At 43.8% G+C, this 23,870-nt stretch overlaps 1 protein-coding gene and 1 long non-coding RNA gene across 3 annotated transcripts in view; one reads left to right on the top strand and one right to left on the bottom strand.

The window, feature by feature from the left end:
- The window catches only part of LOC142873364 (uncharacterized), a 28,470-nt gene extending 6,986 nt beyond the window's left edge, over positions 1 to 21,484 (bottom strand). Inside the window, exons 1-2 of the long non-coding RNA XR_012921432.1 lie at positions 21,121 to 21,484; positions 4,676 to 4,845 (exon numbers count right to left, since the gene is read on the bottom strand). This is a non-coding gene — a long non-coding RNA (uncharacterized LOC142873364). The remainder of the gene's footprint in view (positions 1 to 4,675; positions 4,846 to 21,120) is intronic.
- A 113-nt stretch (positions 21,485 to 21,597) lies between these two features.
- The window catches only part of SLC38A1 (solute carrier family 38 member 1), a 59,875-nt gene continuing 57,602 nt past the window's right edge, over positions 21,598 to 23,870 (top strand). Inside the window, exons 1-2 of one of the 2 annotated variants that reach the window (XM_076007202.1) lie at positions 21,598 to 22,039; positions 22,118 to 22,384. The gene's annotated coding sequence lies outside the window, so the exon portion shown is untranslated. The remainder of the gene's footprint in view (positions 22,040 to 22,117; positions 22,385 to 23,870) is intronic. The other variant, XM_012749619.3, reaches the window with a different exon arrangement.

Genomic DNA, 23,870 nt, shown 5'->3' with positions numbered 1-23,870 from the left:
ATTATTTTTTTACTTTCCCCATGTCTTCCTTTAGTTCTTTAAGCATCTTTTAGATATTTGTTTTAAAGTCTTTGTCTGATATATCCACCATCGGGAATTTTTCAGGAATAGTTTCTATTGGTTCATTTTTTTATTTCTTTTGAATGAGCCTTAATTTCCTGTTTCTTTGCATACCTGGTGTTTTGTTATTTATTTTTGTATTGTTTTTTTTAAAAACTGGACATTTGAATTTAATAATGTGCTAATTTTGAAAATCAGAATCTCCCCCTTCCCTGGGGTTTGCTGTATTTTTGTTTTTGTTTCTTATTGTCATATGTTATCCCTGTGCTGCCAATAAGCCTGCGGTATAAAGTTAAAGTCTTCTCAGGTTTTTTCTGAGCCTGTGCCTTTCCCTTGGCATGAATTATGACTTTGTAACTTTCCCTGTATATGCAGTTGCCTTTGAATGTTCTAGTGTTTAATAGCTGATCCTGAGAGGGGAAAAAGAGAAAAATGAAGAAGAAAAAAGAAGATGCCAGCTGTTTAAATACCCTGGAAGCCAGAGGGGGAGAGCTTTGCCACATAGTGAGAAGTGCAACAACAGTGGCTGCCTGACCCTTTGTCTGCCCTTCTGTGATCAGAAAAAGCAGCAATCAGTGATCAAGTCCCCAATATTTGGAGAACAGGGTCCTTGTTGCCCACCGTGGCTCCTTCAAGCTGTATGCAAGCTGCTACAGGACCATGTGTACAGTTTCCTGCCGGGGATGGGGATGGCCGTTACTGTGTTAAGAACTGAACTGGACCAAAATTAACTGCAATATATCTTCCAAGCCTTCCCCTGGAAGTTGCAAGCCTTCAATATACTCCAAAATAGTTACATCAGTCAGATTCTGCCATCGCAATTGTTGTGTGGGTGGGGAGACAGATTCCTTCCTGGTGCTTCCTATTCTTCTGCCTTCCCAGAATCTTCCATTCAGAGACTTTTATTGTTGTTTTACACACCATTCTGACAAGACTAAGTATCTGGTTTCCAAGCCCATAGTAAATCAGAAGCAGCAATTCAGAAAGAGGAAGGCAAGCAGCAACAGGCAGGCCCAATGCCTCTCATAAGCATTGCTGTCCCTGCCACAGTGCCTGCGGTTTCAGCCATCCCTGCTCCACTGATGACCATTGCTCTGATGCACACAGATCGCTGCCTTCCCACCCACTCTAGACTTTCCTCACTCTCCAGCTGGTTGTAGACATCTGCTTCTCCTGACCAGATCTTTCAGAGAAAGGTTGCAGAGATGTTTCCCACGTGATACATTTCTTCTCCTTCTCCTGCTTCTTTATTACCACCTTCTCTTTCTAGAAGCACAGAAGAACACCAACTCTTCCCAGCAGGCAGACCCTGCTGTTGAGCCTGAACCACCCCCCATCGGAATATATCCTTACTCAAACAGAATTCTTCCTCAAAGGCTCTCCTTGGCCGGGCGCGGTGGCTCACGCCTGTAATCCTGGCACTCTGGGAGGCCGAGGTGGGTGGATCGCTCAAGGTCAAAAGTTCGAAACCAGCCTGAGCAAGAGCAAGACCCCCGTCTCTACTAAAAATAGAAAGAAATTAATTAGCCAACTAAAATTATATATATAGAAAAAATTAGCTGGGCATGGTGGTGCATGCCTGTAGTCCCAGCTACTTGGGAGGATTGCTTGAGCCCAGGAGATTGAGGTTGCTGTGAGCTAGGCTGACACCACGGCACTCTAGCCTGGGCAACAGAGTCAGACTCTGTCTCAAAAAAAAAAAAGGCTCTCCTGAAGTTTAATTTTTTTTTTTTTAGGGGAAGTTCTCTTTTACCATTAAACTTTCTACACATTATGAGTGCTCTTTGTGAGCTGAATTCCAGGTTATTTCCACTGAGTTCCTAGGTCAATGCAAATGAAGAGATACAGTTGGGATCTAGTCTGAACATTTGAGGCAATTGAATTTCTGGAACTTTCTAATACAGTTAGCAAGTCAATTGGCCCAGATTATGCTGATGACCTCTAGGGGGCAGTGCTTCCTAATTCCACATGCCAGCCTATCAGAGACTTAAGCATTAGCTTCTTAGCAAATTAGTGAGCATACACAAACACAGGCATATATGTGCACATGCATATGTGTACACACACACACACACACATTAACTTTAATATTCAATCCTAGAAATGGTACAGTAAAATATTACTTTCAAATGATGATGATATTGTAAATTAGAACATGTTTGGAAAGCAATATAGCAAAATGTTATCAAGAATCATCAAAATGCTCACTGACATAGTAATTCCACTAAATTATATAGTATCAAGAGATAATCTAAAGTGTGGGAAAAGCTACGTCCTGCATTATTTATAACACTGAAAACTTATAAGAAAATTAAAGGTCAACAATAGATTAAAGATATGATAGTATCCGATGGAATTCTATATTGATATTAAAATAATTAATATAAAATATATGTAACAACATATGTGTAGTATAATAGCTATGATTTATCAAATGCTTACTATGTCCCAAACCACATATTAGACATGTTATGGATATTATTTTATTCCATCTTACAATAACTCTGTGAAGTGGGTACTTTCCCTATTTAGGGCTCTCTTAAAACGTCTTTCTTCATGTCCCCTGCCCTCTTTCTATCTCTCCTTCTGACTTCCAATTCCAGTAAATAGGAAGAGAAATCCTCAAAGAAGCTCTTAGCTGACTCCAGAACTTGGCCTTTTAACCATTACCCTAAACTGTGTCCTATTTAATACGATATTAAACAGAAAAACAAAAAGAAAGTAGATTAAAAAATGATTGTACCCCCTACAACTTAAACTTTAAAGATGTTGCCTCTAGATAAAACTTGCAAGTGAATGCACAACGTTGATGATGGTTGTCTTAGCGGAATTTTAAAGGGGTGATAATTTTTCTCCAAATTTTCTGTAATATAGTTTGATTATTCTTATAATATATACATAAACATTTTAAGCCTCAAAATGAAAATAGTTGGGTTCTCAAATAATGGATCATACTTTTCCTTGCTCTGAAACATTCCTTATGGCATTGTAATGTTTTCCTATTTTTAAAATAGGCTAAGCAATAAAAAATGTTGTCTACAACATTTATGAAAGCAATGGTGATTAAGCTTTAAATCTTTAGAGCTTAAGGAGAGAAACAGTAGTAGTCTCACACAATCTCATCAATATGGTCCTTTATAGGTTTCAATTTTATGTACATTGGCTCACTTGATTTTTCCAATGCCTGAAAGGTAGAACCTCAACTTTCTGAAAGTTGTCTAGAGAGCTAATTCCCTAAGGGCTCAGTGCAGCCACAGCTCTACCATATTTATTGACTAGTCTATATGCTCCCAAAAAGGGCCACTAGGGTGTCTGACATATGCATCATCCGATCCCCCTCGGCACAGCTGGAAACACAGCTGCACGCTGCAGCTGGCTGAGTCCCTTGAATAATCATCACTGAAAAATGCTGAAGAGGAAGCCTCTTCCAAAGATTTCTCCTTCACCCCCAACCCCCTCTTTCTGTTGCTCTAAGCTGACTTCCCTTTTCCACTTAATAGGAACAGCACTTCTACTTATTGTTGCTGAACAATTAACAGCTGGTGAAAGATGAGGCACCTTGCTTCTCCGCACTTATGGCTCTCCCAAACATATCAATAATATAGCAGCTGCAGAAATCTTGGGGACTAATACTTCCCCTACTGGACAAAAAACAAAAACAAAACAAAAAAACCTCAACAGAAAGCGTAGCTTCAATTTAGACTTAAATACCTAAGGAAAAGCAGAAACTCTAAATGCCACTCTTCTTTATTAAAAGTACGAAATTTTTCTGATTATAAAATTAATACTTAGTGTAGAAAAATGCAAATGAGTTTAAAGAAGATCATAAAATCACTCTGAGTCCTTTCACCCAGGAATAGCCACTAATAATATATACTTTTAAATTCCTGGCCTTAAAAAAAATCTGTGATATGTATACTTTTTCAAAAACATACATTTATATGCACTTTTTAATTCTGCCATTTGAAAATCGGACTATATATACTAGTTTCCTGTTTTATTTTTAGTTAACATTACTTGCATCTTCCCGTTTATTAACTATACTAAAAAATACATTTTTAATGTTTTATGCATAATATCATAACTTTAGAAACCATTCTCCTGCAGCTTTGTTGTAATATTAGCACCATCTGCCTCCTCTTCCTCTATTCCTTAACTCCACTGAATCCTCATGGGCATTTAACACTCTATGGCTTCAGTGAGAATTAAGCTCAGGAAGAGGAAAAGCAGGCCATCTGTGCAGGAAGGTAAACCGGTGTAAATTAAATGGGATGTGAAAAAAAGGCACTTATGCTCTTTAAATATGTGCTACTTGAGAGAAATGCTTACCTATGTACAGAACTAATCACTGAACACACAGGCTTCAGGTGAACGACCTGTTCTGACTGTTCTTTGTTCAAAAAGCAAAAGCCATCCTAATCTTCAAAATAATTTTTTATAGCTCCAAAATGACCCAAGAAATTTTGATCAAACCGTAAACATTTCAAGAATGTTATGAGGTCAAATAAAGTCTGGAGTTAGTGCAAAAAGTAATAAGTAATTTAAATAGTATAAAAAATGAGTATAAATTTAAATTATTAAAAAAAATGTTAAACCACATATAAAACAAACCTACCTCTCTGGCTATGATGCCATATTCCTCCTGGTTCTCCTGGACTTTTTCTATTCATCCAGAGCTGTTTGCTCACACATCGTCATCTCCTTCTTACTGGTGGGTTTTTGCTCCTCCCTTTTTTTTCTCTTTCTCCCATCACACATCTCTTCTTTGTCTTCACTGGAACACCTCTAGTGGAATAGCATAGTGATTGAGAATGCAGAATTTGTAGTCACATTGAGCATTGAACTCTGTAGCAACTTATGCAAGTAACTTATTGTGTCTGTTCCTCACTCTCCAATCTGACAAATGGGGAGGACAGTGTCTACCTCCAGCTCCCATCCATGTTGCCCTACTTCATGGGGCTGTTGCAAGGGGCACATGTGTTGCTTTCTGTAAAGCACTTTTGGAATAGTGTGCAGCAGACAGTGAGCACTTGATCAATATTGCTATTATTATTTCTTCCAGAGGAGATTCCTAGATGTTTTCTCTGCTTTCATGCTCTCAATGTCCCCACAAGAATAATTATAACTTCCTCTGTTGCCAGTTGAGTGTTTCCCATGTGCCAAATTCAATCTACCCTACTACATGTTTTGTTTTTATTCCTCACAACAATCTGCATACTAGACATTATCCTCTATTTTACAGCTGGGAAAACTGAGGCTGGGAAAAGTTTCAGTCCATCCATCTTTTACAATTTCTTTTAAAAATTGTAACTTTTTTTTTTTTTTTTTTTTGAGACAGTCTCACTCTGTTGCCCTGGCTAGAGTGAGTGCCGTGGCGTCAGCTTAACTCACAGCAACCTCAAACTCCTGGGCTCAAGCAATCCTACTGCCTCAGCCTCCCGAGTAGCTGGGACTACAGGCATGTGCCACCACGCCCAGCTAATTTTTGCTATATATTTTTAGTTGGCCAATTAATTTCTTTCTATTTTTAATAGAGGCGGGGTCTCGGCTCTTGCTCAGGCTGGTCTTGAACTCCTGACCTTGAGCGATCCACCTGCCTCGGCCTCCCAGAGTGCTAGGATTACAGGCGTGAGCCACCATGCCCAGCCTAAAAATTGTAACATCCTTTTAAGTCACACTATTTCTTTGCGCAAGTGTCCACAAGATATTATATTAACTGCCCCCACCTTACTTCAGCTCTCCAGTCATGGTATTGGGTTAGCGCCTATTAATTCATTCTCACTGCAGCCCAACATGGCCATTCCAACCCTTTCCCTTGCCTTCTCAGCTCCAGCCCCAAAGTCCCTTTTTATTCTGCTCATGTGCCTTCCTTTCCTCATTGTTATTTATTTTTATTGTAAGACAAAGATTTCAATCTTCACCTTCTCCTAGAAGTGCAGTGAAATACTCTATTCTTGTTCATCTTGTGAATTTAACTATGGACACATCTTCTTTAAAAAAAAATCAGGGTATGGATAAATCAAGGATAAAATCAATCAATCAAGGATAAAATAATTGGTATATGTTGGTGGAATTTTGGAACAAAATATTATTATTTTAACATTTTTTCCCAACAACTGACAAAGTTCAGAGGGCTGAGGTGGGCAAGCTGGCATGGATGGATTTGACACAGTGCTTCTCATACTTCCGTGTGCCTAGCAATCCCTTAGGGAACTGGGTAAAATGCAGATTCTGATGCAGTGGGCCCTGAAGCTTGGGGGTACCTGAGCTTCTGCACAACTAACAAGGTTCCAGGTGATGTCAGTGCTGTTGATTCTTGAGTAGCGAGGGTTGAGTAGACATTCACAAGGAAGAAACAGAACAATTAATTGAGGACTGTAGAAAAATACCAACTAATAAAGAAGTAGAAAAACAAAAATAATCTACAGAAGACAAATATTTGTTAAGGAATAGGAAGATCCAAAGTTTTAAGGGATTTCAGGTATAAATTTGACAGGATGCACTCTTCCTATCTGATGTTAACTTTATTTTATTTTATTTTTTTGAGACAGAGTCTCACTTTGTTGCCCAGGCTAGAGTGAGTGCCATGGCGTCAGCCTGGCTCACAGCGACCTCAATCTCCGGGGCTCAGCGATCCTACTGCCTCAGCCTCCCGAGTAGCTGGGACTACAGGCATGAGCCACCATGCCCGGCTAATTTTTTTTTTTTGTATATATATTTTTAGTTGGTCAATTAATTTATTTCTATTTTTGGTAGAGATGGGGTCTTGCTCAGGCTGGTTTCAAACTCCTGACCTTGAGCAATCCGCCCACCTTGGCCTCCCAAAGTGCTAGGATTACAGGCGTGAGCCACCACGCCTGGCCCTGATGTTAACTTTAGACCCTAACTCTGCACTCCTCTCTTGTACCTCTCCGCCAAAGAGTGTATCCCCTCCCCACACTTTCTGGTCACTTCTGTATTCTGTGTCCACTAGCACTTTATGTTTAGAGTCCTTTAAAGGTCAGCAACTTTTACAGGTACTTGTGCAAAGTATTTAGGGAATGGTAATGGGTTGCAGGGGGAGGCAGAGAACAAGATCAGGAGTTAGAGACTTTGGGGGAGTAGGATGGTCCAGAGCAACATCTTCTCCTAACAAAATCTGGGACAGATGGTCTGACAATAGAATTGCCAGAGTGAGCACACATCACATATCTGAAAATTGAAAGCACAGGATGTATTGTGAAAACGCACACAGAGAATGGTTGAGGGCACTAGAAGTGCTTATGCTGAGAAGACAAGAGAAGACAAGGCAGATGAGGGGCTGGGCTGTGGGGGGCTGGAGGCTGCAGAGAGAATACAGGAGAAGCTGTTCTCAAATACCCAGAGCACCTGTCACGTCATGAAATAAACAGCCCCAAGAGGCTAGAAGACCCCTTACCAGGAAGTGATGATAGGAAATTATCATATGGAGGAATATTTTGTGGAGGAAATGATCATATGGAGAAATATGTTATGGAGGAAATTCCAGTGTTCCAGCGTGGACTGCTGCGTTTCTATGATGCTTTCAAGATATGGCCACGTGCTCAGCTGACACCTGCATGGCCACTGGCAAGTCTAGTCAACTCAGCGACCTTGCCAAGCCTCCTGAGAGGTTCAATTCCTCACTTAAACCTCTTTCTCCTTCCTCTTTCTAACGTGCCCTTTGGCCCACTTCTCCTTTTCTCTAGCTAAAATTGGCAAAGTTTATTGTGAGACAGAAGTCAAAGACATCTACTAGATGTCTGATGATAACATTTTCTAGACCAAATATAAGAAGCCCTGCTTTGACTCATAATCTGGTAAGGGAGCAGACAGCTGATGTTGGCTGTGTCCTGCAAGCCCAGCACCTATGACCCCAGTCCCTCTAGAGGAGCCGCTGAGAGGGTCGGAGTGGCCCCACTGCTCTGCCTGCCGCAGGCTCTCATCGTTACAGGGGACAAGTGTTAAGGAGAAGGGGGAGGACTGGAAGGGGAGAGGCAAAAAAGCAGGCATTACCCCTTCCTCCTTTAAAAACAGAAAAGGTCCCTTGTGAGGTTTCACACCTGAAGTTTTCAGGAGATATCATAATGAGAGCTCATACTTCAGCAAGGACTGATTGCTGAAATTCCCTGAAACCAGGGACTGGACATGGAGAGGCAGTGGGGTGGCAGTGGAAGATGGGAATGGCACAAGGAAGGCAAAGAAGCTGATAAGGGAGGTTTGTCCAGAGCTGGATGTGCCACAGGCTACACTGTCCACCAGTCCATCTTGTCCTAGATTCTGTTACAGAAGTTGACTCCCTTTTCCGGGGAAGGAGCCGAGATGGAAAGGATGTCAGCAGGGGAGTAGTGGATTGATGGTCTTCATTCCTACAGAAGGAATCATAGCTGCTTGGACTATGTGTAGCTGTATGTGTACATACCAGTGCACTCATGTGTGTCTGTTGATTGTTTTCTGGTTGTTTTGTGTATATTTTTTTCTTTATTTCTCTCTTACTGTTTATCATTGCACTTCGATGGTATTGTGTAGTAATGACATTTGAGTTCTTTCTCTGTTTCATTTGTGTGTCTCCTCTACCAGTGAGTTGTATGAGTTTTTATGATGGCAGTTGTCATTTCTTTGCTCCTAGAGATAGGACTCCCTTAAGCATTTCTTATAGAGCAGTCTGGTGGTGATGAATTCCCTCAATTTTTGCTTGTCTGGGAAAGACTTTAATTCTCCTTCATTTTTAAAGGATAGTTTTGCTGAGTATAGTATTCACTATTAGTCTGATGAGGTTCCCTTATCTGTGACTTGATGCTTTTCTCTTCCTGTTTTTAGAATTCTCTCTTTGTCTTTGACCTTTAACAGTTTGACCATAATGCACTTTGAAGAAGACCTTTTGAGTTAAATCTATTTGGTGACAGTTGAGCTTCTTGTTTTTGGATGTCTGTGTCCCTTACGAGACTTGGGAACTTTTCAGCTATTATTTTGTTAAATAAGTTTTCTACGCCTTTGCCTGTTCCTTCTTCTGGAACTCCCAAAATTCATAGATTTAGTCACTTAATGGTGTCCCGTATGTCATATATGCTTTTTTTCATTCTATTTTATTTTTTCTTTCCTTCTTTCCTTTTTCTTTTCTCTTTTTTCCTTTGTCTTTATTTATTTATTTATTTATTTATTTATTTATTTATTTATTTATTTATTTATTTATTTTGGCTAACTGGGTTATTTCAAAAGACTTGTCTCTAATTTCAGAAATTCTTTCTTCTGCTTGATCTAGCCTATTGTTGAAGTTCTCAATTATATTTTTTACTTCTTGCATTAGATTCTTCAGTTCCAGGATTTCTGTTTGGTTCTTTTCTATGATATCTATTTGTTTATCTGTGTTCTTTTGTATCTCATTGAGCTTCTTTAATATCATTATTTTGAATTCTTTTTTAGACATTTCATAGATTTCTTTTTGTTGGAATTTGTTGCTGGAGAATTATTGTGTTCCTTCAGAGGTGTCATGTTTCTTTGCTTTTTCATGTTTCCTTTGTTTTTATGCCGATACCTGTACATTGGCATAACAGTTGCTCTAATTTTTTGGATTGGCTTTTGTAGGGAAAGATTTTTGCTGTAGATGTATCTATAGTATGTATCTATATTATACTATAAAGTATAGTATCTAAAATACTAATCTATAGTATTGATTCCAGAAGGGTATAATAGTGTAGTTTCTGTGTGATTTCTTCAGCTCTAATCAACATCAGTGGTGTCTGTGATTTCCTCAGTTGCTTAGCCTGTTGTTGTCAGTAGAGGCTGTAGTGAAGCTTTGCTGAAGATCAGGATGCCAAGCATATTGGTCCCTGGGCCTCAGTGGTGGTAGGCAGACACCAAGGATGCCTGTCCTTGGGTGCGTGGGCAGCGTACACAGACACTGGTATTAGCTGGTCAGGCAGGCCAATTATTGGGCTTCCAAGTGGCTTGCTCAGGTACTAGCAGTGGCAGCAGTGGGCTGTGTGGGTGGCAAGTCCTCAAGCCTTGGGGTAGTATGTAGTGTGTTTATGACAGCAGCAGCAGTGGTGTGGCAACCCTCACATTTACAGTTAACATGTTCTGGCTCCAGCAGTGGCAGCGACAGGCTGGGTGAGCCAGTCCCCAGGTGGCATATGCAGGTGGGTGCCAGTGGTGGTGGTGGCAGCCTGGATGGGCCCATCCTCAGGCACCTAGGAGGAGTGCATAGATGCTGGCAGTGGTGGGAAGGGTTGGGCAATACCCAGGCCTCCTGACATCATGCTTGAGTGCTGGTGCCAGGCAGTCTGGACCTGTTGCTAGGCCCCCTGGTAGTGCATTCATGCATCAAAAGAGGCAGGCAGGGCAGGGCAATCTGTAGGCCCCTGGACAGTGCCCTCAGGCCACTGGAGGGAGTGGTGTTGGGTGGGTCAGGCCCACTGATGGTGCACATGGGAGCAGGCTGTGGTTGGCAGGATAGGGTATTTTCCAGGTTCCTGGATAGTGTGCTTGGGTGTTGGCAACAGGTGATCTAGGCCTACTGTTAGGCTTCCTGATAATGAACACACGCATCAGAAATGGCAGGCAGGGTGGGTCAATTCCCAGGTCACTGGACAGCACATTCAGGCACTGGGTAGGTTGGGCCTGCCCTAAGGTCCCCCTCAATGATGTGCATAGATGCAGTCTGTGGTGATCAGGACAAGGCTATCCTCAGACCTCACACAGTGTACTTGGGTGGCAGAGGTAGTGACCAGGGCAAGCCTGTTCTAAGGTTTTGCGATGATATTTGGGTGGCTGGTCCTTCGGGGGTGCATGGTAGTCCTGCTACTGGTGGGGGGGGCAGTGTTGCTCTCGGTGACAGCAGTTCCAGGCAGGCAATGTTCAGGCTCTGGGGAGTGCAAGCTTTGGCAATTTTTGTCTTAAAGTCAGCCACCCTGGTGCACCTGTTCCTTGTGGTGCAGAACATTGCATGAACTAAAGTGCTGAGGACCTGGTTGCACCACTGGGTCCACATGGTATCGTGCCATTGTAGCCCTCATGGTGGACTCAGGAGGATGTCAGTGGGGCTCCAGGCATGTGGAGGTATAGCAGTTATTGGGCCCCAAGGCAGGACACAGTCTGGTGGAGAGTGGGCTCTCAAAATGGTGCCATGCTGTAGCTGCTTGAGTTTTGGGGGTTGTGTTGGACCCAGCACAAACTCCCTAGCTGAAACCATAACATCACATGGACTCGCAGCACTTCCCTATATTAGTCTCAAAGCCCACGAGGGCTGAGGACCTCTCCCGTGGCTAGGATTGCAGGAGTCCACAGTGGGAGTGTGGACCTCTGGGGACTCCCACTTTCCCTTTCCCTGCACGAGGGAGCCTCTCCTGGCTCCTCGCCAATCCTGGCTGGCCCAGTTGCCTCACATGCTCTCCTTCCATACGTTCCCTGTCACCTCCCTGTTCATTCCCTGCTGAGTTCTAGTGCTCTCTGTCAGACGTTCTATTTGACATGTGAGTCTCTGTCTACTGTTTTAGTCCTTCTTTGTGGAGTGCCAGGTACCTTTAGTCAGCCCTCTTTAAATGCCTCGCCCCCGTAACAAGTACTTTAAAATGCTGCTATGTTTTCACCCTGTAATTCTACTTGTAGAAATTGATCTTATGGAAATATTCAGAGATGGAGACAAAGTATTACACATATATACAAAGAAATGAAAATCTGAAATTAATGAGAATGGCAAAACCATGATAGAACATTTTGTGGTTATTAGAATTTATGTTTTTGAAAAATGTTAATGGTATAATAAAATCAACAATTTAATATCACATGCAAATATAAAATTGGACATAATTTTGAATGTAAAAAACAACATGCACATAAACAAAATGATCAAAATGTCAATAGTGGTTAATTATGGTCTATAAACATAGATGGTTCTAGTTTTCTTCTTTTTTTTTTTTTGAGACAGAGTCTCACTTTGTTGCCCAGGCTAGAGTGAGTGCCATGGCGTCAGCCTGGCTCACAGCAACCTCAATCTCCGGGGCTCAGCGATCCTACTGCCTCAGCCTCCCGAGTAGCTGGGACTACAGGCATGAGCCACCATGCCCGGCTAATTTTTTTTTTGTATATATATTTTTAGTTGGTCAATTAATTTATTTCTATTTTTGGTAGAGACCGGGTCTCGCTCAGGCTGGTTTCGAACTCCTGACCTGGAGCAATCCGCCCGCCTTGGCCTCCCAAAGTGCTAGGATTACAGGTGTGAGCCACCACGCCCGGCCCTCTAGTTTTCTGTGTGTATGTGGATGAATGAATAAACAAATGAACAGGCCAGGCAAGGTGGTTCATGCCTGTAATCCTAGCACTCTGGGAGGCTGAGGCGGGCAGACTGCTCAAGGTCAGCAGTTCGAAACCAGCCTAAGCAAAAGCGAGACCCCGTTTCTACTAAAAATAGAAGAAAGTAATTGGCCAACTAAAAATATCTAGAAAAAATTAGCAGGGCATGGTGGCGCATGCCTGTAGTCCCAGCTACTCGGGAGGCTGAGGCAGGATTGCTTGAGCCCAGGAGTTTGCTGTGAGCTAGGCTGATGCCACGGCACTCTAGCCAGGGCAACAGAGTGAGACTCTGTCTCAAAACACAAATAAACAAACAAATAAAAAAACAAATGAACAAATGCCCAGTGGTAGGATGGTTTTCTAGCATTCTATTAGAAAGAAAGATCAGTGCATTTCTTTACTGATCAAAGTGACAATACAGGGAAAGAATTGTTGACTTCATTATTAAATTGATACTGTTACATGGTTCATGACTGAAACACAGTATAATTCCTAAATAGTAACTGTTATAAGAAGAGCAAGGAGAAACAACAGAACAAATTAAATTGTAACTCTTCTTTTAAAGCACAAAATTTAATTAGACTCCATTTACAAATGTTCATTTCATAGTGCCTTGGAGAATGCCAGCACTTATCCAGATAATTCTAGAAACAAAAACTATACTTACTATAGGAAGGGTGATTTTTAGGTGGTTAGGGTTCTGAATTTTCCTGATAATTTGCATAAACTAGAAAACTGTTCAATTAAATATATTACTTTTAAAATACAGGCTGAGGTTCCTTTTTCCCTTTTAAAAATGACATTTAATAGGTACTTACTCTTGGTGCTTTAAAATTGTAATTTATTCACACAAGATTCCAAAAATAGCTATAGTTCCAAAAATTGCTTTGCATTTGTGCATATAGACCACTAAACTTCAAGAACTTAGCTAAATGGGCCGGGCACGGTGGCTCACGCCTGTAATCCTAGCACTCCAGGAGGCCGAGGCAGGTGGATTGCTCGACGTCAGGAGTTCAAAACCAGCCTGAGCAAGAGCAAGACCCCGTCTCTACTATAAAAATATAGACAGAAATTAATTGGCCAACTAATATACATAGAAAAAATTAGCCGGGCATGGTGGCGCATGCCTGTAGTCCCAGCTACTCGGGAGGCTGAGGCAGGAGGATTGCTTGAGCCCAGGAATTTGAGGTTGCTGTGAGCTAGGCTGACACCAAGGCACTCACTCTAAAACTCTGTCTCAAAAAAAAAAGAAAGAAAAAAAGAAAAAAAGAACTTAGCTAAATGTAAATTTGATATTTTGTATTTTTTCAATTCTTTGTCCTTTTAAAGACCCAAAATTTAAGTCAAATATAAAAGAAATATAAAAAGAAATAAATATGACTTTACTTAACTGTAAAGACATTCTACTTATTCATTCATCCAATGAATATTTATTGAGCTTCTATTGTGTGCTAGGTGCTTGAAAACCATTAAGAACATAGCATCTACTCTTATGAGGCTTGCAGACTGGTGAGGAAGACAGTCTTTGAATAAATAATTTTAATGTAGAGAAATGTACAACTAGTTTGGGCTTCAGAAATAGTCCCCTGAGGAAGTGATTTCTAAACTGTAGTGGAAAAATTAGGTGGCCAACAGTGGATAGAGAGAGTCCAGTTAGGAGATGCTCATGGAAGACTCATGAAGGCTTATAAAGCAGACTGCAGTTAGAGAACATCGGAACTCTTGTTTAGATTAATAGATTGGTGGTGGCCCTCGCTCAGCCCATGTATCAGATGGCTTCCTGTCACTCACAGCACTCAGGTGTCTTGAAGAAGGTACAGAGGGATGACAACAGTGCCTCCATTGATTTGTCCCCTTTCAGCATATCTTAAGGTACTGCCATTTCTGTGTGCTTAGATGAGTGAATTTATAAATCATATCATCTGTTTTAACTTGTCCTCCCAAATGGGCAAATAGATTTAAAAGATTCCTCTAAATAAACTTCAGATTTAAAAAAGAATAATGAGACAAGCATAAGGACACAAGAAAAAGTAGAGCTGACAGTTTCACTCCTAGTAAGAGCTCTTTGGTTGGCCACAACATATGGTGAAGCAATGGCCATCTAATCAACTGTGAGAAGTCTGTCAAAACAAATTCAGAATTATGAAGCAGGGTTCCTAGGTTCATGCCCATGAGCATTAATGATGGCCCTCATGTAAGTGTACCTCTGTAGACTAACACTGAAAAAAATAAATCTTTGTAAATTAGTGGATAGGATTGAGAAAAGAATGGCTAGACTGGGAAGTGCCACTAATGGGGCACTGCCTCCTTTAGGTCCCCATGTCTCTGTGAGTCTCTCTTCAGCTATGACAGCCCCTAAATCCAAGAATCAATATAACCCAAATTGGGAACTACACTTGTGAATTGCTGTATCGCAGAGTATTAAACTAAGATTTTAAAAAAATCATAAAGTACACTCAATCAAATTTCTCCCACTAAAATGATAATATTTTAGTAATAATTAGGAATATGTTTTTAGTGGTAAAAAATATTGTCAACAAATCTAAAATGTAAAATTCTACTTGCATATTTAATTTTTTATAACTGCTTTTAATGCACACATGACAGTATACATATATATTATTGACAAATACATACATGTACATATTATGCTGGGTAAGTATAATCAAGAATTTTTAATGATGAGATGTGTTACCCTGTGTTCCCCAGGAGTGAACTGACGGAGGTTCATGCAAGTGATGGCCATGAGAATAGTGGAAAGTGAACAGATGCCAGAAGTATTTAGGTGGAGTGATAGGACTGGCAATATTCCTTTGAAAATGCACATTGGATCGTGTCCATTACTCATTCCTTATTAAAACCCTCAGCATAAAAAGGATAGAATTCGAACAAGGGTGACATCCTCAGGGAGCCTTTCACGATTCCCAAGACAGCACACAGTCCCCTGTGACTCTCACAGTCATGCGCCTTCTCCTCAGAGCACTTATCTCCACCTGTAATTTATTTCTTCATTCACTGGCAAGATCGTTTGAGTTCTATCGGTCTCTCACTCTAACTCCAAGCTTCATGAAAGACTAGCAGAATGCCTGGCACTTAGTAAATGTTAGTTGAAAAAGTGAATTAATTAGATGTGAAGAGTGAAGGAAATGAAGCCAAGATATGCCCGTACTCTTAGCTTGAGCAACTGTGCCCGAGCCGGTGCCATTTCCCAAGATGGGGCTTGCAGGAAGAGAAAAGGTTTCGGGTTGGGGAAAAACACAATCAGTTCAATTTTGGACATGTTACATTTGAATCCAAATGTAACATTTTATTTTAGAAGCACATGCATGTGTGTATAAATAACTATACATATACATCAACAGAAGAGTATCAATTTTGAATCTTTGTTTAAAATTATCCCCTTTGTGCTTATGAAATAACTTTGTATGCCTCAAATACAACCAAATAAAGAGTCCTTTCAAATCAAGCACATTTAATATTATTTGGTGTTTCTTATTTTAAAAACAATCCTTTAGAATGGAAGCCTGTTTTAGTAAAGCATGTTACTCTGAGTAATATATAGGCTTCTTCCCCTTAAATACCATCAGCAGTAAAAACAAATAAACATTTAAAAAAAACCCAGAATAGAACCCCTTCCCCCCAAAAGCTACCTTTTCAGCAGAAAACACAAAAACTATGTATCTGTTCAGCAAGATCTTTGAATCAAATAGCAACCATGAAAGCATGCCTCCAACATCCTAAGATGACCCAGCTCTAGTCTTGCCCTGAGATCGCTCATGCTGTGCATTTGTGACTTGTTTCAGATATTCCTGTCTTCTGATCTTGTCATTTATTTTCTCTCATTTTCTTATCTATATTATCACTTTCCTTGATGCCTTTCATCACTTCCCTGCTATCAATTTTGTTTCTCTTGGTCTTGGATGAAGATTTTTTTTCTGGCTATATCACCCTTGGATGCCCAAACTTGATTAAGTAAGAAAGTAGGAATTATCAGGAAAAGTGAACCCTGCATCCTGTTTCTTAAATGTATCTCTTAGGGCTTATGCAAGGTTTACAGCTTTCCTCAAGCCTACCCATCTGTGTATTTAATTTGGACTATCATGAATTCATGGTATCCCTGCCTTAAATGAATATTTTAAAACATGCTTTTTACCTTTACTTGACTGATTCCAAAGTCTATGCCTGTAGCTTCTGGGCTATTAGGGAACTTTTTTGTGTTTTATTTCTAGGGTGCAGATTCCCAGAAGTGACATTAATATCATCTAAATTATTATCTACTTATTGTCAGATTATTTTCCAGTAATAATTATTGATTGAATACTTAAGTTGTGAACTATTTTAAGTGCTTTACATGTATTAACATAAATATTTCACATAATCTTATAAGGTAGGTATTATTGTTTATTTCTATTTTATTTATTTATTTATTTGAAGGGTCTCATTCTGTTAACCAGGCTAGAGGGCAGTGGTATCGTCATAGCTTGCTGTAACCTCAAACTCCTGGGCTCAAGTGATCCTCCTGCCTCAACCTCCCAAGCTGGGACTATAGGAGTGTACCACCAGGCCCAGCTGATTTTTCTATATTTTATAGAGATGGGGTCTTGCTATGTTGTTCAGTCTGGTCTCAAACCCCTAGCCTCAAGCGATTCTCTCACCTCAGTCTCCCAAGGTGCTAGGATTACAAGTGTGAGCCACCACACCCAGCCTATTTCCATTTTAAGTATGAGGGAACTGTACCATGGAGAATTTAAGTAACTTGCCCAAGGGCACAGAGCTCATAGGTTATGGAGCCAAGATGAGAACTCAGGAAATCTGGCCCCAGAGCCCACATTCTTCACCACTAAATTTGCTACCTCACGAAAGTTTTACCAATTTACACTGGCACCATTTGTAGGCACAGATGCTCTACTCCATCTGGAACAACTATATTTTTAATTAATATATTCTTATAGATCCAAAACTTACCTTTCTTACCTTAAAGGTAGGTTGAGAGTTGAAGTGGAGGCCTAACTATTTTTGGATACCCTCCTTCTATTCATTCCCACAGTGGGAGGCATGAGATTTAAGGAGTGGGCTTAACAGCTGCTCCAGTATGGGGTGAACATAAGAAAATACTTTGTGTCTATAAACTCAGGCTTTGAAAATGCATTGCCCCATTCTTATTTCTGCGAAGTGTGTAAAATAATAGCAGGTGTCATTTATTGAGCACTTATGCACAAAGCCTTGTGCTTAAGAACTCTGTAGGCATTGAGTCATTTGATCATCAGATGGGTATCACTACTCCATTTTGCAATAAGCAAGGGAGTTGCACTCACAGCTGACCTACATAATGATGCATGTCAGGCAAATTAGACATTAAACTTCCAGGACTGATCATTTGGCCATGGGTCCTTAGTTAATCTTAATGAATGTGTCAGTACTGCCATACAGTTGCTATACCTAATGAACTCCACTCTCAGCACCCCTAAAAGATAAAAAATATATGTGACTGTATAAAGATGGCCCAGGCCATAGTCAGAGAAAATAGACATGTTTAGAGAGGCTCATTCTGGGATTTCAATTTAAATTCAGTTTAGAGTTATTGGGGGTTGTGGATCTCCTGACAGAACCAATTACAAATTTGGTGAGGTAGCATGTTCACCATGATGCTGGAAGAGGTGACAATAGCCCCTATCACAGCGCTACCTACTGAGTGGGGTCAGGCCACATGGTGCCATGTATCTGCAGGAGGATGGACAAGACAATTTGGGGACTTCTTTAACTGAAAATTTACTTTTTGCTGTCGCTGCTGCACTAAAATCCAGTGTCAAAATATTGTCACCTATGGATGAGATCCAAAGAATATCAAGAATGGTAAAAAGAGTTAATCAGGCAAAAAAAAAATGTGATTACATCAGTCAAGAAAAACCAATAATTTTAAAGATCATTTGTTGTTTTAGGGCAGACCCTATACATAGGAATAAATACCTGATTTCAGAATAAATGACTTATTTTTCTAACGAGGTAGGGTTTGTTCATTTGATGGCTGTACTGCTTTTGTTACAAGGAGGAAATATGCAGGCCACTTGTTCTGAAATAACCCCACCTGCTGACTTTCCTACTTTTTCATTAATGTTAAAAATCAGATTGTCCTATGATAGTTCTTTATAGATTAAAAAAAACTATATTCAAGAAATAGTTTTGATCCTATTATTAAAAAGTCTTACACAAGAGGACTGCTGGTATCTGACCAGATGTATTTGGAAAGCTTTGAAACCCACAGAGGAAAGCCCAAATTCTCTGTAAGCACACAGCTGGGGGTGGCCCCTTCTGCAGCTATCCTACTGGGCAACCCAGATGGGGAGCAAGTGCAACCCAGGTGAGTACAGGGTGAAGCTGGGAAGGGAGCAGATGTGGCTAAAGTTCAGGCTGAATCCTCTTTGGGGTATAATTGTTCTTTCTTTACAAAGCTGTCCCTCCTTCCTGGAACCACATAAAAAGAGTTTATGGGGCTACTAGAAAACTCCCGGGTGACCTAAAGTTACCCAATTCTCCTTTCACAGAATAAATCCTTTCCCTAACCTCACTCTCAGAATAGATACAGAAATTTTATTTTCTCAGTTCTCTAGGGCAGCCTGTAATCAAACCTGCTAACGTGTCCCGACTACCTTAGTGCCATTTTGGAAATTTGCTCAATTGGAAAAGGTCCACAAATAACATTAGATACTATCAACAAGGCCCTTGGACATCACAAACCTATCACAGAGCAAATTGACTCCCTGGTCTCTCTGGAAACAGGGCAGTGGTTCCCATCCTGAAGGCTTGAGGCCTGAGACCTTTCCTACTTTCTATCCCTCCAAAGAGGGTTATTCCAGAATTGGGAAATATTTGAGAGCCAGACATAGGGAACTAGCTTTGGAGTCAGCTCTGGAGTCAAGACTTGGATGTACCAATTATAGCTGTATGGACGTTGGATAAATTTCCTAACCTTTGAGTCAGGGGTTAGGATGATCTGTCCTGTTAGCAATCTCATGAGAATTAAGTGAGAGACCATCTGCAAAGTGCTTAACCTGCTGCTTGTCTCTTAGTAAGCACACAGGAAATAGGGGAATCTGTATCAGGATATTCCTGGCCCCCATATGAGACCAAAGCAATTGGGTTTAGGTGCCAAGCTACTGAAATGACCCTTGAAAGGAAGTTTCACTTATAAGCAGTCCCAGAGACAACTCACACTTAAGCTATGTGGCATTCTTCCTGAACACGGCCTCTTTCCCACCCTACCCTACACACTAATCCTCCACACAGCAACAGTCAGTCCTTCATTGCAGCAGCCATGTCGATATTCACTCCAGTTCCAGGTTGTCAACTAAAATCCAGAGGAGGGGTGAAAATCCTTGCAAACTCTATTCCCAAGAATGTCTCATTGCAAATGGCTGCAGCACCATGGTTAAGGCTGAGCATGGACTTTGAATTCAGACCTGAATGGGAATCATTTCCCTCTTCACTAATTACTGTCTCATGTGAACATGGCCAATTTAACCTCTTTGAACCTGCTTTCTTGTTTATACAAGGAGAATAATACCTAATTGAGAGGTTGAAAGGATTCAATGAGATAACACTGACACATAAAGTCCTTAGCAGGCATGTAATAGGAGCTCTATTCATAACTATTGATCCAATTCAAAAAGTGCGAGGTAACCACAGTCTTTTGGGTTCCCAGAAACTAGCAAGTAAGTTAAAACCAGCATCAAAAGATAAGCTTGAGGTCAGCTCAAGCAAACGCTGAGGAATATACATTCTGCCTTTAATAAACATTTCAAACAGGCCTGTTGAGCTATGGCTCACAGTTCACTTACTTTACAGATTCAGATTTCTTACCTTATAAGAAGTTACTGTACCAGGCAAGGTTCACACTGCTTAAAATCAGTAATTTTATATTAAATTAGCTTTCTCTGGTAAGTTAGGTAGAAAGAACCAATTTTTGATGACCTAAAGAATATTACTACATTGTGTGTACTAGTATCCTCTTTTTTAGAAATTGGGAAAACAGGACTAGGACAAAAATTAAGCAGGCAGGGGAGACATTAAGTGTCAGAACAAGAAATTGAATGCAGGTCTGTCTGATCAGGTTGCCCATCTTTTAGCCCCTGGTTTGCACTCACCTTTCAGTTTCTCAGGTTTATTCGAGAACATGCCTCCTAAATAGGGCTCTTGGGAAGCCATTGTTCAACTAATAGAGACCATGTACTGCCATTCGAAGGCAGCAAGAATTTTAGTCAATTACGAGGAGTGTGAAATATGGGTGTCAGCTCGCCTTTCCAGAGGCGATAGCCACCCCGTTAGTGACTACGCAGTCTGCCCGCTTGAAACGCGCCAGGTAGATTAATTTTTGAATTACGATTCACCTCCCCTTTCCTGTTTTGATGAAACACGGAGCCTGAACCATCGCTGTTTCCACCGCGCAAATTCGCGCCATAATGAGTCTAATTGGCTGACGCGCAGGTGGGATTTCCTGTCGCCATTTTAAGGACACGCAACTCCTCTGCAGGGAAGTGCCCGGTTAAAAGGGGCTGTGTCTGAAACAAAGAGTAAGCACCAGGAAGGGAAACGGGCCGAGTGGCTCCTGCCCTCCTCTCCATCCTGCTCCCTCGCCCCCGCCGCCCCCCGGACTTGGAGCGCCCCAGCTCGCTTAGCCCCGACGCCGGGTCCCGGGGGAGCCACGCGGGGTCTCCAGGCCCCGCAAGAGCTGGCCCGGCCCCTTCGCGCCTAGGCAGGTGCGCGCTGGGAGCTCACCAAAGCCTCCTGGTCGCGTCACAGCCAGGCCCCTCAAAGCGCGCTCCAACCGGGCAGGTCTCGGAAGGGCTGGCGAGGGCGGCGGGTGCAGGATCCGGAAGAGGGGAAGCGCCTCCCGCCGCGGGTTAGGGACAAAGGCTTTCCGAAGGTGCCCGCGCGCCCCGTTCCCCCGGCCACTTCGGTCCCCTTCCTGCCATCCCGGGCCGTTTGCGGGAGGTCCCCGGAGCCAACCCGGCGCTCCGTCGCTGCTCGCAACTCCAGGCGCTGCCAGCGGCTCGCGGGGCTGCGCTCCGACCAGCCACTCCCGCGGCCATCCTCTCGCTGCGCCCTACCCACAATGCAACTCCCCGCGCTCCTTCGGCCCGGCGGGGCTCTGGCGCGCCCCAAAATGCAGCCCCTCCTCAGGCGCACGGTCCCCCTTTCTGCCGCCGGTGCCCCTTTAGCCGCCCCACCTCGATCCCTAAGAAACCCCATTCTCCAGCTGCCGCCCCAGCTGGGTTCTAAGCACGCCGCCCGGCCTGGGGAGGGCGCCGGGCAGGTGCCCCGGCAGCGCGCAGCCTCCGCTCCCGGTGCCACCTCCAGAGCGCCCGGCACGCGCGCGCCCCGCAACCACTCCCTCACCCCTTCCCCACTGCTCAATCTCCGCCAGCCGCGGTCGCTGCATCGTCCGGGAACTGCGAGACGGTGGCGGCAAGGCGCGGCCACCAGCAGTGACACCATGTGACGGGCACGGCTTAGTGACACGCAGCCTTGGTTAAAGAGCGGGCGCGCAGGAGGGGAGGAGACGTCGCGCGGGACGGGGAGGAATGGCCTGACTTTCCCCTTTAAACCATCACGAGCCATGGATACAGCAGCGCGACGCGGCCCCCAGTAGGAGGATGAGTAGGATTCGAGACCCTCAGCGCCCGCGCGTGTCGATGTAAGTGCGAGGCTGGCGAGCCGAGTGTGGGTGGGGGTTGGTGGTGGGGGGAGATTCTGATGCAATCCGCCCCGAAAGGAGGAGGAGAGCCAGGCGAGCGCGGGTTGGGGCAGCCACGCCACTCCGCCTGAAGGTCGCTAGGAACCTCCGCCCTTCACCTTCCTCGGAAATCCGCCACGCCAAGCCAAGCCTCCCCTCCCGGCCCTCGCTGAAGGGGCCACCTTTTCCCGGCCGCCGCCGCAGCCAGACCTTGACACAAAGGACATCAAACGGCCGGGGGTAAAATTCCCGGAAGGGCGGACACCTCAACTACGCCTTTTGTCACCTTTCCCTTTATTTCCCGAGGTAAGGTGATTTTCCGTTCCGGGGAGGGTTGAGGGAGCTGCAGCGGGGACGTTTTAGATGCGAGAGGAGGCGGTAACGTAGGACTCTTCCCTGCGGGCGTGAAAGGAGGGAGAGCCCGGCTGTGTACGATGCGTTTGGATGTTGCTTTTAGAAAAGGAAAAGTCGGTGTCCCCTGTTCTTCCCGAACGCACGCGGCAGCGCGAGGAAGCGCAGGGGCCCCTGGTTTCACCTTCGCGTGGGCTGTGGCTTACTTTTTCGGCCAGTTTTCATGGTGGCAGAGTGTGGTACTAGATTTGGTTACCTTTCACGAGGGTCAGGGACCACCCAGGTCTGGAGGGAGAGTGCAGCAGACCTCAGTGCGCCACGACCTACCAGAGGAGTGAAGACCTTTAGAGGGAATTTCCTGTGTCCGCAGGGCCCAGAGGGGAGCGCGTGGTGTCCCCAGGGTGCTGCGCGCGGCCGGCTAGCGAGCCGGGTCCGGGAGCACGATACACCGGACCACGTTTGCGTCCCTGCCCCGCGCTCTGCCCTTCTGTAACGCAGAGGAGTGGGAGGATGCGGGCAGCGACTTACTGTCCTTTCCCGCCCTGGAGAGGCTCTTTCCGAAAGGAAGAGAGTGGCAAAGGAGGTGGTGCTTTTCCGAGAACCGGGGAGCCACTTGAGCCGGCGAACAAAAGGCCACCGCTTGCGCGGACCTGGGCGCGGGTGGCGCTCGCCTCCAGTCTCACCTCCTCCCCGCACCCGCGACACCCGGTCGCGTCCCTCCACGTTGCCACAGGCGGCGTTTGAACTCGCTAGGTCTGTGCCGGGAGGAAAGCGCGCCTTCGCCCTCGTGCGCGCCCTTCGCCCCGCAAATAATCCACGGGCTTCTCGGCACCCACTGCGAGCCCGCAGCTCGCGCGGCTGCCCCGGCGCGGCCGCCCTGCCCAGTCGCCTGCGCCCGGGGCTGTGCTGAACACGGTCGGAGACCGCACGCGAGCATATGGCGGCAAAAGGAATTTCGCGGTAACCGCGTCACGCCGTTCGCAGTGTCTTTCACAGGCTGCCTTGGGCTGGGGAAGGTGGTGCTACACTCGAGAGTCCTTTGTCTGGCTCTGCGGCGCGGACCCGGGGTTTTTACAACCCTGTTTCTCTGGTGGAAACCTAACTGCCCCGCCAGGATCACGTACTTTCTCAGATGAGTCCATGGTGCCGTATGTGGTCGGAGTGGAAGGGACGCCACCGCTAGGAAACGGTATTCGTTTGCCTTGTGAAGGGGGTTTCACATCTCTGCACTGGGTTTTTACGTTTTTGCGATATAAGCGGGAGAAGGGAATAAATTTACGGTTTGCAGAATGCAGGGCCCAGAGAGGCTGTAATTTGTCACCTTGATAGAAGAAACTGTGCAGCAGCAACTCGTGCTTTTTCTGACGTCTGACGTCAGAAGGACAACGGAAATAAAACCTGAGCTCGGTGGCTGGCTGGCCTCATTGTCAGACATCTCAAG

This window comes from Microcebus murinus, chromosome 10 (assembly GCF_040939455.1).
Source record: "Microcebus murinus isolate Inina chromosome 10, M.murinus_Inina_mat1.0, whole genome shotgun sequence".
Lineage (NCBI taxonomy): Eukaryota > Metazoa > Chordata > Mammalia > Primates > Cheirogaleidae > Microcebus > Microcebus murinus.
This window is presented reverse-complemented; position numbering and strand designations above follow the sequence as displayed.